The sequence below is a fragment of the Felis catus genome, chromosome D3, assembly GCF_018350175.1.
Source record: "Felis catus isolate Fca126 chromosome D3, F.catus_Fca126_mat1.0, whole genome shotgun sequence".
Classification (NCBI taxonomy): Eukaryota; Metazoa; Chordata; class Mammalia; order Carnivora; family Felidae; genus Felis; species Felis catus.
Genome location: NC_058379.1, coordinates 14,948,369 through 14,963,807, shown reverse-complemented (window position 1 = coordinate 14,963,807; position 15,439 = coordinate 14,948,369). Strand labels below are relative to the sequence as shown.

Genomic DNA, 15,439 nt, shown 5'->3' with positions numbered 1-15,439 from the left:
GGGGCAGCGGATCTGATGGGAGGGACCCCCGGGAGGGGCTGGGACAGGGGGCCTGGGGGGGGGTGTCTCCGAGAGAGCTTACAAAAGCAGGTTTGATGGAAGGGACCCCCTAGAGGGGCCGGGACAGAGGGTCTCGGGGAAACCCCGAGACTGTTTGGGACAGTGGGTCCGGTGGGGGGGGGGTGGTCCCCGAGAGGGCTTGGGGCAGCGGGTCTGACGGGAGGGACCCCCGAGAGGGGCGGGGACAGAGGGTATGGGGGCGGGGGGTGGGAGGGCTCCCGAGAGGACTTGGGACAGCAGGTCTGACGGGAGGGACCCCCGGGAGGGGCTGGGACAGGGGGCCTGGGGGGGGGTGTCTCCCAGAGGGCTTACAAAAGCAGGTTTGATGGAAGGGACCCCCGAGAGGGGCCGGGACAGGGGGCCTGGGGGGATGTTGGAGAGGGCTTGGGGCAGCGGGTCTGATGGGAGGGACCCCCGAGAGGGGCCGGGACAGGGGGCCGGGGGGGGGGGGTGTCTCCGAGAGGGCTTGGGGCAGCGGGTCTGATGGGAGGGACCCCCGAGAGGGGCCGGGACAGAGGGCCGGGGGGGGGGGTGTCTCCGAGAGGGCTTGGGGCAGCGGGTCTGATGGGAGGGACCCCCGAGAGGGGCCGGGACAGAGGGCCTGGGGGGGGGGGTGTCTCCGAGAGGGCTTGCAAAAGCAGGTCTGACGGGAGGGACCCCCGGGAGGGGCCGGGACAGAGGGCCGGGGGGGGGGGTGTCTCCGAGAGGGCTTGGGGCAGCGGGTCTGATGGGAGGGACCCCCGAGAGGGGCCGGGACAGAGGGCCTGGGGGGGGGGGGTGTCTCTGAGAGGGCTTGCAAAAGCAGGTCTGACGGGAGGGACCCCCGGGAGGGGCCGGGACAGCGGGTGTGAGGAGGACCCGGAGACGATCTTCGCAGCGCACGAGTGGACGTGGGAGAGGGGACCGAGCCTGGGTCGGGGTCGCCGCGCTGAGTCAGGGACTGCGGGCAGCGCAGAGCGAGGGGACGCGTGCCACCCGCAGGGTCTGCAGTCAGCCGACCTCCTCGAGGGTGGTGTATGAGACGTGGGACAGCCCGAGCCCTAGTGAGTCCGTGGAGCAGGGATTATGTAATGACACCTCTCCCAAGTAGAACGCAAGGGCCGGAGGGTCTGGCAGAAGCGCACAGATGTTGGCGAGAGCCAGAGGCCGCCTGCCCGACCTCTCGTTGGCCCCTTGGCTTCCCATTTGTTTCTCCGAGCTTGGCGTGGATGCCTTGAAAGCGAGGGGCTCCCTGACCTTGGTAACCTTAAAACCAGGACGTGAAAAGTTGGAGAGGGCTTCTCCAACTCACTACCAACCAGTTGAAAGGGAAAGGGATCCTTTTGGAGCCCCGTGTGGGATGGTGATGGTGATAGACCCTGCATGTCCCATTTTAGCTCAAGGAGCGAGGAAACGTTTTTAGGTTTAGTAGCACTTTGGTATCACTGTTTACAATGCAGGTTCAAAGGAACCAGACACTAAGTTTTGACTGTTTAACTTTGCTGTGCTGGAGGCAGTGGGAAGGTCAAACTAAATTTTGAAACGAGGTATTGGACTCGCTAAGCTAACGGCACTTTGCAATGAGATTTCTCATCCAGAAAAAGCCACCAAGACTGAGCTTCAGGCACAGTTCCAGGACTAGCTAAGGAGAGAGATAAGCCTATTTAAACCAGAAACTGCCCTGGTAGGAGGCAAGGGCGTACCTATTAACATGCTGAAACCAACAGCCAAGAGCCAGAGAGGGTGGAAATTGGGGGGCAGCCTCCTACTTTGACGGATGTGAAAGTTAAACTAATGACCAGGCTAGTCGTTCACAATACTTTGGCTATGTAAATACTGCCCTGACTACCTTTCACGTGTTCCCTTGAACGCACACGACTCGTTACAGTTGTACCCAGTAGTTTGGCGTTTGAAATTTTTAATCTTTTTCTCTGGGTGTTGTTCCTCCTCACCCCTTCTCTTTACGACTGATTTCTGTTTTTACAGGAGCAGACTTAGAAACGGGATGGTTTGGGGGAAATAATGGGGAATGTCATTATCATCTCACGGTTAGATATTTTCTTTGTTTCTGGTTTAGAATATGTCTTATTAGAAGCGTTCAGGGGCACCTGGGTGGCTCAGCCGGTTAAGCGTCAGACTTCAGCTCAGCTCATGATCTTGTCCATCCCAAGTTCGAGCGCCGCGTCAGGCTCTGTGCTGACAGCTCAGAGCCTGGAGCCTGTTTCAGATTTTGTCTGTCTGTCTGTCTGTCTGTCTCTCTCTCTCTCTGCCCCTCCCCCGCCCGCGCATTCTCTCTCTCTCTCTCAAAAATAAATAAACACTAAAAAAAATTTTTTTTTTAAAGGAAGCTTTTGCTGTGTGTAATAATTGGCTGTTTCAACGGAGGGGGAAGACCTTATTTCCCAAAGACATAATGGAGAAGGCTTACATAGAACTGCCTATTTAAATCCAAGCCAGAAATTACTGAAGTCACTGTCATCAGGGTGATAGTAAATAGAGGACCTAAGGTGTGTTAAGTAGGATTATTTCATGTTAAATTTATTTCTCCACAACCCTCAGCCAAATTCAAGTAAAAAATAAAGTTCGTTGGGGCGCCTGGGTGGCGCAGTCGGTTAAGCATCCGACTTCAGCCAGGTCACGATCTCGCGGTCCGTGAGTTCGAGCCCCGCGTCGGGCTCTGGGCTGACGGCTCAGAGCCTGGAGCCTGTTTCCCGATTCTGTGTCTCCCTCTCTCTCTGCCCCTCGCCCGTTCATGCTCTGTCTCTCTCTGTCCCAAAAATAAATAAATGTTGAAAAAAATTTAAAAATAAAATAAAATAAAGTTCGTTAATGCAAGAGGTTATTTACAAGGGGCAATGTCTTCATTATGTAGCGCACATAACTTATGACATGGTCTGTGGAAGGACTGGGAATCTCAGTACCAATAATTCTACAAAGTAATAGAAATGTCTGTGCAGATAAGCTCTTTGATCATACTTGTTAGCTCATTTCTGACTGGTACAAATGGTAGCCTCTTAAGACAAAACATTTAATTCCTTATAAGAGAAGAAAGTGTTCTGATACTCCCCTGAGTGATGACCAAAGCAGTCGTTTCAGCCACACTACATTATGGTGCTGATCCAGAAACCACGAAGAGAGATTCATTGTAACAGAGTTTTTAGTGATAGAAAGGGCCTATAGTGACTTTTTATTCCTTGGGGTGATGAGTGGGTGGGTAGGAATTCTGTGGGAATTTATTTTCATTAATTTCACAAAATAAAACTATGAGAAACTATAAACATGTGAAGTCATTACATCTATGTTCATTTATACTGTTTCTTTTCAATTAGGGACACCTGGGTGGCTCGGTCAGTTGAGCATCTGACTCTTGATTTTGACTCAGGTCATGATCCCAGGGTCGTGGGATCCACGCTGAGTGTGGATCCTGCTTAAGAGTCTCTCTGTCTGTCTCCCCCTGCCCATCTCTGTCTCTCTCCCCAGCTCACGCGCTCTCGCTTTCTCTGAGATAAAAAGAAATAAATAAAAATTAAAAATACACATGTACTGAAAAGAAGACATTAAGGAGGAGCCTTCCACTTCCATATGAACTGTGGTTATAGCAACCACATAATTCACGTCCTTGTTGGTCTGCAGTTCTCGAACTGTTCTTACTCTTTGTTTGGCAGGATTCAAGGACTACCCACTAAGTACGATACCCACTTTACACTTTTCTTTACCACTTGAGAGTACACAGTCAAACCATTGTCATCGCAGAGTCTGCCTTGGTATCTAATTTGTTTTCATGTTTAAGCCAACCTGAAAAATTCTCATTGCTTGCCGGTGTTCATATTTGTTGGTTTCAGTAGCACAGGAGAACGAAAACTATTGATACTTTTATTTTAGAGTCTCAGTTAAAAGGCTCTTTCCTTCATAATCTTTTCCTCTAGTCTTTGTTTCTTCCCCCCCTGCAAAAAGAAAAACAGATTGACAGGCAGAAAGAAAGTTTCTCTCTAAAAGTTTTTTTTTTGTGACTCCCCTAGAGGAAGACTTCTTTTCAGTCTTCGATGAGATTCAATGAGCTCATCTTCCATGATCCCGTCAACCAGAGAGGACAGTTTTGAATTAGTATTTTTGAGTTGTGAGATACTGTGCAGTTGCATTTGAGCTTAAGGAGTTTAGGTTGTGATTATTTAGCTTTATCATCCATTTAATTGGTTGCTTTGTTATTTATGAGAATATATTAAAAATTTGTTACCGTTTAGTAAACTCAGACTGAGAAAAAAAAACAAAACAAGTGGTATCTATCAGTCTTGCTATGATTAAAGATATATTGAGTTTATGGGCCAAAATGTGATCTAACTCCTTTCTAAGCTATTGGCATCGAATTAAAAGCAACAACTATTTAGAATTTTTAGGATAACCAACAGGGATTACATTGATAAATTATCATTCCAGCTTTATGTTAAATTTACCTAAATTTTTTTTAATGTTAATTATTTCAGAGAGAGAGAGACAGAGACAGAGCGTGAGTGGGGGAGGGCAGAGAGAGAGGGAGACACAGAATCTGAAGCAGGCTCCAGGCTCCAAGCAGCCAACACAGAGCCCGACATGAGGCTCGAACTCATGAACTGAGCGATCACAACGTTAGCCGAAGTTGGATGCTCAACTGATTGAGCCACCAGGCGCCCCTTACCTAAACATTTTATAAATCAACCTAACGTGTTTTTTTTTTCCATCTGACCTGAGATTTGATAAAAGAGATCGAATCTCAATTATTTCTATCTTCCAAGAGAATGATGTAGGGTCCCATTTCTTGATTTGTTGACACAGATCAACCACCTGTCCATTGTCAGCTATTCCACACAGACATATTTTTCATCCCCAGAGCGAGTGAGAAAGAGAATATGCCTTGGAATGGACATTTTATTCCTAGGAAAACCTGTTCCCATTAAACAAAGAGGTGTGGCCCATGTAGCATTAGGTACTAATACCGAGAATTGACATGCTGGAGTCTAGTCTTTGGGACCCTTTCCACTTCGCCTGTAGCCTCAGTGAAATAATGGATAGCAAATTCAACCACACGATGTACATTTTCTTACATTTAATATTATAGTGAATTATCAAAGTGCCCACTGGAAGATTTCAGTTTTATTTCCATCCACTATTTCTGATGGACAATGGGATAAACCTTTATTTCCAGATCAAAGTAAGAGTCTGGGCACTATGCATTTATTTTCATATGTTTTAGCTTCTAATGACACTGGCTTATGTCCACGACAATCAAGGCTCAGGACAATTCAAATAGATTTTGTTTACCCATTACAATAGATGTCACTAACCAAGGCAGAATGCTTTCTTAAATAAACTAATAATCTAAGTAGTTTGGCAGTAGACACACAAAATAGAATCGTAGTTCATGGCCAATTTTCCGTTCTGTTGTGAACATTCACCTTTACTTTTTGAAGGGTATGTGTGTAAATACTCAAATATTTGCAAAAACCACATATAGTTTTCATTTATTTTATTTTTTTAAATATAACTTATTGTCAAATTGGGTTATATCCAACACCCAGTGCTCATCCCAACAAGTGCCCTCCTCAATGCCCATCACCCACTTTCCCTCCCCCCCCACCATCCACCTTCAGTTTGTTCTCTGTATTTAAGAGTCTCTTGTATAAAACCACATGTAGTTTTTAAATGATCTAGGTCAAGAATTAATAGCACAGATACAAAATTACACTATTATGCTTCCTGTACCCTTATGTTTCTATTGTCTCTTGTGTAAAAGTTCTCTTCTGTCATTGCATACCAGTTCCTTGTTGACACCTGCTTGTCTTTTAGCAGCCAGTGAGCACTTCGAGGCAGTGAACTGCTAGGTCTTGCTCATCCTTGCATTTCCCCATTCCAAGTTTAGTACCAGGCACAAAGTATGAAGGATGCTCTATAAATGTGAATTGAATGAGTGAATGGATTAATGATGAGCAAATTAGCAGATTATGTTTACGTTCACACTTTGTTCCTTACACACCGAAAGAGACAGGGATTCAGTTGGAACACGTGAGTGAATGTTAGCATTATCCATCTCTCGTATAAGAAACAGCATGATACATTGGAAGGAGAAAGGGCCTCACGCTCAGGCAGACCTAGGCATCTACTTTGGCTTTGTCACTATGCCAGCTGGTTTACCCTGGGTAAGTTACTTAAGTCTTAAAGCTCTCAATTCTCTCATCTGCCAAATAAGAATACATACTTCACAGTCTTCTTAAAAGGAATAAATGAAGCAGTTTACGTAAAGCGCCAAGCACACTGACAAGCACATGAAAGTGTTTAATAAATGGTAGCTGCCTGTTCATTTAATCACTCGAAACAATTTTTTTGTTGTTTTTGCTCTACTCCCAGCATCTAATCAGTTGCTAAATCTGATGGCTCCTGACTCCAAAAAGAATAATTAATAGATTCTCATATAGGGAAACTGAGACAGGGTAAATGACTTCCCATTGGTCAGACAGACAGTGCAGACTTGACCCCCGTGACCTAGATCTGAGTTTTCAACTCACTACACTTTCCACTTCATACCTCTCAGTGTTCCAAGAAGGAACTAACGAGGTCTTAATAAGGTGCTAGGGAAGGACTGCTGTGACAGTCTTCCAGTCTCCTTTTCATCCTTCTGATAGACACTGTGGCTCTCTCACTCTCCCTAAAGCACAGCTCTGATTTTGTCATTCACATGTTCAAAACCTTTGGTAATTCCCCATGGCCAGATTTATCAAACTGTCTTTCAGTTTCTATTGCTCCATAATCCGTGTGTGTGTGCGCGCGCGCACGCACACACACGAGAGCATGTGTATCCTATGCCCCCACCAGACCAGCCTACTTACTAACCGAGCGCTTACTGACTTGACATCTTCAGGTCTTTTGTTGCTGACATTTCTCTTCCCTAGAATGCCTTCTGCTTTTCCTTTTTCAGACCTACCTCTCAGGCCATCTTCCGTGAGGCCTTTTCTGATCATCCTCCTTGCTACTCTTTCCTTTAAATTCCTTAAGTACTTTGTGTATTTTCTTATTACATTAATATTCTCTCTGATTTTATATGATAGGGTTCATACTTATCTTTTCTAGGTGTCCATCTTTTTAATCTTAAAAGGACAGTGTCTTACACATCTAACCAAGTATCTTGCAACTAGTATCTGCTCAATAAATATTTGTTGAATTGTATTAAATTTAAATACTTAGTTTAGGTTCAAAAGTAATATTTAAATATAATTATTGCTGCCAGTGAAGAGAACAGAAATAATTCCTTTTTTAAATGTTTGTCTTGAGAGAGAAAGACAGAGGGCAAGAAGGGGTAGAGAGAAAGGGAGACAGAGATCCCAAGCAGGCTCCACACTGTCAGCACAGAGCCTGACAGAGGGCTCGAACTCACAAACTTTGAGATCATGACATGAGCCAAAATCAAGAGTTGGACACTTAACTGACTGAGCCACCCAAGCGCCCCAGAAATAATTCTTAAGTGAAGAATTCACTTCTGACCCTGGCACTTGGTAAAGTCAATGCCAGTGCTAGCAAGTATTTGGAAACTTGTATGTTCATATGCAGCTTGATAATATTGCCTAAAGTGACCTTTGACTCTGAGTATGTAGGATTTGTTACTTTTGTTTCCTGATGATGTTTTCATCTATAAGGAATGAGTTCTAACTTTCTGTCTTTGGAAGTTTGTTTTCCTTTCTCTGGGTATTAGCAACAAATAAAATAAGATTCCCTTTCATTTGCAACAGAAGGCGGTTGGAGGTTGTTCAATTTGAGTCGGAGGTAGAGTCTGGGAGAGATCTAATACTCTGCTCTCCGAGAGCAAAGTTCCTTACTTTGTGATATAATTTGCAACTGTGAGCAAGTACTTATTGTTATGTCTACCTTCCATGTTGTATTCTTCTCCACAGTGCTTACTACCTTCTGACATACCAAGTATTTTGTTTATCTTATCTTTCTACCCTACAATGTAGACTATGAAAGCAGAGATTTTGATTTTGTTCATTGCCGTATTCCTGCCTGTAGAAGAGTGCCTACCATGTAGTAGGTGCTCAATAGATATTTGTTCAATGACTAAGTAGATCAGTTTGTCTTTGGGAATTCCTCCAATTTGTTGGCTAAAATTTAGAAGGTTTTGTTATTTTAAATATAGGAAGTAAAATCCTGAGGAAGTGTAAGGCATAGCTTGGAAGAGTAGAGTTTACCTGTATGTTTTACTGTCTCTGGGTTTTACATTTGTCTTTGAGCAGACATGATTTTAATATATTTGTGTTTTATTGAACACAAACAAAAGCCATTCCTACCACCACACCATATGATTGTGTCTCAGTCTGGCTAAAATCTAAGAAAACTGTTTATCATAACAAAATCTAATGGAAGCTTGCTGGCATACCTCTTAAGCGTCAGAGGGTAATAAGACCAAAATTATAATAAAATTCATTACAGGGGCATTAGCTCATTAAAAGCACTTCACTTTGTTTGTCTTAGGTGCTAATTTTAACCTTGAAAATTGGTCAGATCGAGCTTCTGATATTGATTTGGGGTTATCAGTTTTCTGCATGTACAAGTAATTCGATTTGAAATGTGTTTTAAGCCTGAATTAGAAGTACTTAGTCACTGGTGACTCATGGTGAGAAGTTTTTCCTTTTCCCTGCTGGAACATATGCCATTGCCTCCAACCTGGCTTTTTTGAAACATTGAAAATATAAAGAATCCTACTTTTATGTACTAGGTTCTGGAAAAGTTCCTCTAGGTTTAAGGTGGTGGCCTTAGTGACAATATTTTTTAATAACGAGCACTACCATTGACTTTCCAAATATCTGTACAATTTTTTTACTTTATGGGAATTTTCTCATCATATATGAAATTGTCAAAAGTCTACTAGATAGTGTGTGAATGACCACAAGGACTTTCTTTTGTTCATTATTTTTTTTAATAATTATTTTCATGTTTGTTTATTTTTGAGAGAGAGAGCACAAGTAGGGGAAGGGCAGCAAGAGAGGGAGATATAGAATCTGAAGCAGGCTCCAGGTGCTGAGCTGTCAGCACAGACCCTGACGCATGGCTTGAATCCACGAACCATGAGATCATGACCTGAGCCGAAGTTGGACGCTTAACTGACTGAGCCACCCTGGCACCCCTGTTTTGTTCATTATTGTGTTCCTGGTGCCTAGAACAGTGCTTTGTACAGAGAAAGCAATTTACATATTCGTTGAGTGAAGTTACATATATTCTTAATGATAGCACATCTTAGAAAAATAATGAAAGTCTGTTGATGTAAATTTTCTCCAGCCCTGTTGAATTAGCTAATCGTCAATTTACAATCAACCAGGTTTGGGAGGCTCTTGAATTAGCCCAAGGTAGTTCTGCCCTAACAGCTCTTAGCATTGATTGTGCCAACCTGAAATCTCCCTTAGTGGTTCACTTGCAAAAGGAAGAGTAAATCGGCAACACCCATAGGCACTTGCACCTGTGGGAACCAATGGGCGTCCTAACAGGAAATGCTTTCAGCTTGCAATACCCATAGTAATGTGCAGCACCCAGGTCATGCTGTTTTTATCTGCAGTTCCTTATTAGGACTGTACAACGCTTCTTGAAGTTTTTAAATTTATGTTTAAAAGAGAATGATCTTTAAATTTGAGGAATAAAATGTGAATGGTTATTTTCCTCTTCCTCATTATCAAGGAATTGGTGAGTTGTCCTCCTTTGAGTTCTTTACCTTCTAATCTTGTGTCCCCTGAAATGTTCCTCTAGCACATGGGGAGAGGGGGAATGGAGAGTACATAAGTGTAATTAAAACTTACACTAGTATTATTATCAAAAATAATGGGTAGTTCTAATATTTACAGGATACCATAATGGTAGGTATTGATAGAATTTCATAGATTTTTACCTAAGATTTGTTTAGCTCGAGCGAGTTTTCCTCTTTTGTAGGGACTGGGGAAAAAAATGTCAGGAAAAGTTTTTAGAAACTTCTTCCCAAAATGTCAAAACATAAAGCTGTATACATTAATGAAATGCTGTTAACGTTAGCTATCTGACCAGGAAGTACTTTCTTTAAGCCTCATGTATAAAACTGTGTCTATAATAACTTCCTTTCTCGGAATGAAGGTGCTGATAGCGTGGTGGTGTTCTTACAACTTAAGCTGAGCTCAGTTTTATTTTTCCTAATGAAAAAGTGGCAGCTTTTTAAAGAGAGCCATCTCTGGGGCAATCTTAACTTACTGTTGGAGCTAAATAAAGAATTTTTAAAGTATTTAATATGTCGGATTGGAGATGCAGGACGTGCATTTGAGAAGATCTACTGTGAGTAAGCTTTGTGTTTTGTTTTACATTTAGCGTCTTATTATAAATATGGTTTGTGTCTAAACGTTGTTAATAAACTATTTCTTGAATTTCGTGTGAATATTTATGGCCTTAGCTCAACGTCCAGCTGAGAGTAATCAACCTCAAATATCACTGGATTCCTGTGCTCTATTTATTTTAATTTGTAGTTTGATATTCTACAAATAAATAGTGGGAATTTTTTTCAGAAATTGTTTTTTTTTTCTTCTAGATAAGCGAGGTAAATGCTGAGCTGCAAACAAAATATCAAAATCTTGTCAGAAGAGTCTTTTAAACAAAAATTTTAAATACAATGAAGGCTATTTTTGTTAAATGGGTGTAGTTTGTGCTTGTGATTGATATTCCTGTAAAACAGTGTTTCAAAATGAAGCTACTCAAAATGGCACCCTATTCATCCTAGAGATCTTACAAAAGATCAAGGCCATGTCCTAATTTTCTTCTTTCCCAGCAAGGGAAAATAGGATAGAAAGCAGAGCAATTTCTTGAATGTTATACCAAATTTACAGACAGAAGAGTCAGAAGATTTGGTCACATTTACCTTGTTTTATACTTTTTTTGTTTTGTTTTAGTACATAAGGTTATTTACTTATTAAAGTATAAAAATATCTTATCCATGAGGTAATAATTTATGGGACTACTCTAGTCCATAAAATGAAACTAGATGAAGTAGGAAAGTAAATAATTTTTTTTAACAGCTCGTGGTTTTTATGTTGAAAAGTTAATGCAAAATATTTCATAAGCCAGGAAAGCTACTTTAATAATGTCTTTACCAATTTCACTCGCTGTTAGAACAAGGTTTAAATGAAATGTATATAATCCTGACTTCCAAACTCTTAATACTGTACATGTTAGATGTGTAAATTAAAGTCTAACAATTGTACATAAGGATGCATTTTCATTCGAGAAGCATTGCCGTGGATGTGACCAATTTGAGGCCTCTAGCCTTCTGATATATAAATAAGGAAATTAAAACTTTCAAATCTTTGAAATGTGATGGTATAGAGCATGTGGGTTTTTTTTTTTTAATTTATGAACGTTAAACACTTTACAGTTTATGTTTCAGCTTTTATAGATAGGGAGGCCTTTTATAGATTGTTATATCAGCGCTCCACAAATATCCCAGTCATCGCTTGCATAGGGGTGGGGCAGAGGAAGTAGGTGGGGCTTCACGGTAGTGACAGATTATTGCAGATTATATGGCTGCCTGCCAAAGCGCCGCTGGTTGGAAGAGTGGAAGTTACTAACTGCATCTATTAATTTGTACATGTTTTATTTGTAACCATTTAAAACTGCTGGTTTCATACACAGGTGACAAATGTTAAACTTTGAATCACTTGACATCTGCTTAATGTTCGGTTCTTTAGTTTACCTTGGTCGTATTCCTTGCACAGTCTGCCAAGATCACACTGACCATTTTGCGGAAGACGGTGTGTTAGCAGAAAAAAGGGGAGGGGCGCACAGAGCTTTAAACGATAACTGCTTTACTCTCTAGTTAAAGTGTTGCAGGGTTAAAATGTAAGGTGTCCCATCATGCTTAGGCAATTTATATAAAATCCTAATAAAAACAGTCATGCCTTGTGAATGAGTTTGTAGTTTTCAATTGTATTGGTTCGGTTTGAAATTGAGATTCCTACTGTTGCAACATAAAAGGAAGCTTTGTAGAGGAAATATGACATCTTTGCCCAGATGCATAAAGAGGGAATTAACAGTGGGGAGTTATTATTAGAGGGGTCTTCTTATGAATATATTTTATGTACTGAGAAGTATCTCTCAAAGTTTAGTTTCTATTTCAGGGTCACTGGCAGAAGTTAAATAGGTTGCTCAGTTGGATAGTCTAATAAAAAATTACTTTTAAAAGCATTTTCTTTTTTTTTTTTTTAATTTTTTTTTTCAACGTTTATTTATTTTTGGGACAGAGAGAGAGCATGAACGGGGGAGGGGCAGAGAGAGAGGGAGACAGAATCGGAAACAGGCTCCAGGCTCTGAGCCATCAACCCAGAGCCCGATGCGGGGCTCGAACTCACGGACCGTGAGATCATGACCTGGCTGAAGTCGGACGCTTAACCGACTGCGCCACCCAGGTGCCCCTTTAAAAGCATTTTGATGTCACCAACCAGCCTAGTCTTGATCTGGCTGATCTCAGTGATAGCATTTTTTAAAAATGTAACCAAATTGAGAAGATATTGAGATGCTGTAAATACCATCAAATAGCCATGTAATATAAGTGTCCTTCTAAGAGAGAGGCCAGTTAACTTCGTTCCCTAGCAGTGTCCCACTGTCCTTCAGGAATAGAGTGCACTGTTTTCAGTATAAGGAAAGCTTAGAAGTGAGTCAAGGAACCTGTCCACTTGTATCACTGACAGTTATTAAATGTTCCTCCCTAACTCTTTTACACAGTGAGTAACATGTCCAGGTTCCTTATATCTGTTACTTTTGGTTTCAGTAACATGTTTGGGGTTTGCAGTATAATAATTAACAAGAGCATATCAGATGAGCATGTCTGCCACATGCAGCTCACTAACTTTGTGACCTTATACAAATCCCTTAACTCTTGAAGCCTTGGTTTCTTCAACTGTAAAATGGACACAATCATAGTACCTACTTTAGGGATTGTTGTGAGGATCAAGTGAAACTATGTATTAAAGGAACAAGTTTGCGCGTTGTAAAAGAAGAGCTCGGCGAATGGTAGTAGCTATGGTTACTTTTGCCGTTTTGGGACATTTCAGTTCTTTTTCACAGTTCTACCAGAAAATGGTCATGGGAAGATAAATAAAACAATACATACAAAATGTATAGATAATAGAGTCATTCTTACCATAGTAGAAGTATTTAGGGAGTACCATGGGAACACATGAATGAAATCTACATATCTTACCTGTTTACACTACTCCTCTTACCACATTATATACTGCCCATCCTAAGGGGAGAGGGGAAGCAGGGGAAGAGTTGACTGTAGATTTAAGTAATTATTAGTATAAAAAATTAGTGAATGTGCCAAATTTAGCTTTAATAACATGTGGCTGTTACTAAAAAACATGTGGGTTTTTTTTATATGAAATTTATTGTCAAACTGGTTTCTATACAACACCCAGTGCTCATCCCAACAGGTGGAGGGTTTTGTTTGTTTTGGTTTTTTTTTTTTAACTTTTTTAATGTTTGTTTACTTTTGAGAGAGAAACAGAGCATGGGGTGGGGAGGGGCAGAGAGAGAGAGAGAGAGAGAGAGAGAGAGAGAGAGACAGAATCCAAAGCAGGTTCCAGGCTCTGAGCTGTCAGCATAGAGCCCAACGTAGGGCTTGAACTCACGAACTGTGAGATCATGACCTGAGCTGAAGTCAGAGGCTTAACCTGCTGAGCCACCCAGGCGCCCCTGTTGTTGTTTTTCACTTCTGAGAATTTCCTCCCAATTTGATATAGCTCAGCTTAGGAAAGCAACATGGCAAAGTGTTGATTTCTTTATTTTCTCAACAGAATTTGTTTTCTTCTGACTGGATCACTATCATAAAGTTAAAAGTATGTCTCAAGATTTTAGATCAGCTCAAAAAAAGTTAGGTTTTTTAGGGGTGTTGGTTTGGTTTGGCTTTATTTGGGTGGAACCAGACAATAAAGAATATATACACTTGAATATAAAGAAGAATGTTTTTGTTTTCACTGTCTTAGTGTCAGGGGGTTCATATCCTGTAATGGGTCAGTTAACTTTATGTATTGAAAAACATCCAATTGTTACATAAGCAGACTTTCATGGGGCTGTGTTCACAAAGCAGATGTGAAATCTGGGGGCACCTACGGTAAATTCACCAAAGAAAGCAATGAAACTACTTATAGGGTATTTGAAAGACATTTAAGCTTTGTGAATATATTTTTAGTGTTGGAAATATCCAAGTCTTAATCTGTCGTGCAACTTCTTTACCTAGTAGGCAGCCGTTACATTAGTCTGTGTCTCATCCCCGCTTCTGGTACCCCCTAATTTTACAGTCTCAAGGCCCAGCACATTGGAAGATCTGTGTATCTCTGTGCACCTGTCTTACTCAGACCCTTATGGCCTCATTCCTGGATTACCATAGCTGCCTTCCTTCATTTCCATCTGTTTTTTTTCCAGCTCATCCTGATTAACCTTCTTTAAATGCTACTCCTCCCCTTTTCAGAAAGCTTCACTGGGTCCATATTTTCTACCACATTAAATCTAACCTCTTCTGCCCGACTTTCAACGCCCTTGCTAATCTGTCCCACACTACTTATCCAGCTTCATTTCCTATGTTCTTCGCTCTTTCTGCTCTATTGAGGTCAGTCTGTCTCTGCAACACACCATAGTCCTCAGAGTCTGCGCCTCCTGTACTGTATCTACTTCACCCAAAAAGCCCTCCTTCTCTCTGCCTATTCAAATTTTACCTTTTCTTCAAGACCCTGTGTAAAGTTTCACTTCCTGTTTGAAGTAAACTCAATTTTGCTGCAGAATCCCAGATTTTTAAGTTAGCAAACCAGTGAAAGAAAATGTGCATAGTATCTTAAATCATTCAGTTTTACCTTCACTAATGATGTAAACATTTTGAGTACAAGGACCACATCTTACACTTAAATATTACACGGTTCCTCGAAGAATTCTGAGGCACCTGACCTTGATGTGAAGGAAAAGAAAGTAAATCTATTTCATCCTGCCTATCTAAAGTAAAGTCAACAATCCTAATATTGAAGAGACATGAATGTTTTTCCAATATGGGTCGGGTCTGTCACCTCACTTAAAGAAAAATGTGAGGCAAATGAAGACAGTTTTATAACTGAATATAGATTGACATGTTTCCTTTATGAGAAACGGTGTGTGTGTGTGTGTGTGTGTGTGTGTGTGTGTGTGTGTGTGTATGATTTTATTTCCTTCATTAATAAATAGCCAGCTGCTCTTGGAGAGGTTTAGTTTTGATATTAACAACTTTCCATCCTGTCACTGTAGATTAAATATGATCAATAAGTTTTATGTAATCAAGAAGTATTCTTGGGGCGCCTGGGTGGCGCAGTCGGTTAAGCGTCCGACTTCAGCCAGGTCACGATCTCGCGGT

The 15,439-nt window shown here is 41.4% G+C and overlaps 1 protein-coding gene across 3 annotated transcripts in view; it reads left to right on the top strand.

The window, feature by feature from the left end:
* Positions 1-15,439, top strand: part of TAOK3 (TAO kinase 3) — a 181,645-nt gene that overhangs the window by 865 nt on the left and 165,341 nt on the right. The window contains exon 1 of one of the 3 annotated variants that reach the window (XM_019814602.3): positions 9,217-9,735. The exons of 1 other annotated variant lie outside the window; for it this stretch is intronic. The gene's annotated coding sequence lies outside the window, so the exon portion shown is untranslated. Of the gene's footprint in view, positions 1-9,216; positions 9,736-9,825; positions 10,351-15,439 lie in introns of those variants that run through there. One more of the 3 variants, XM_011287798.4, reaches the window with a different exon arrangement.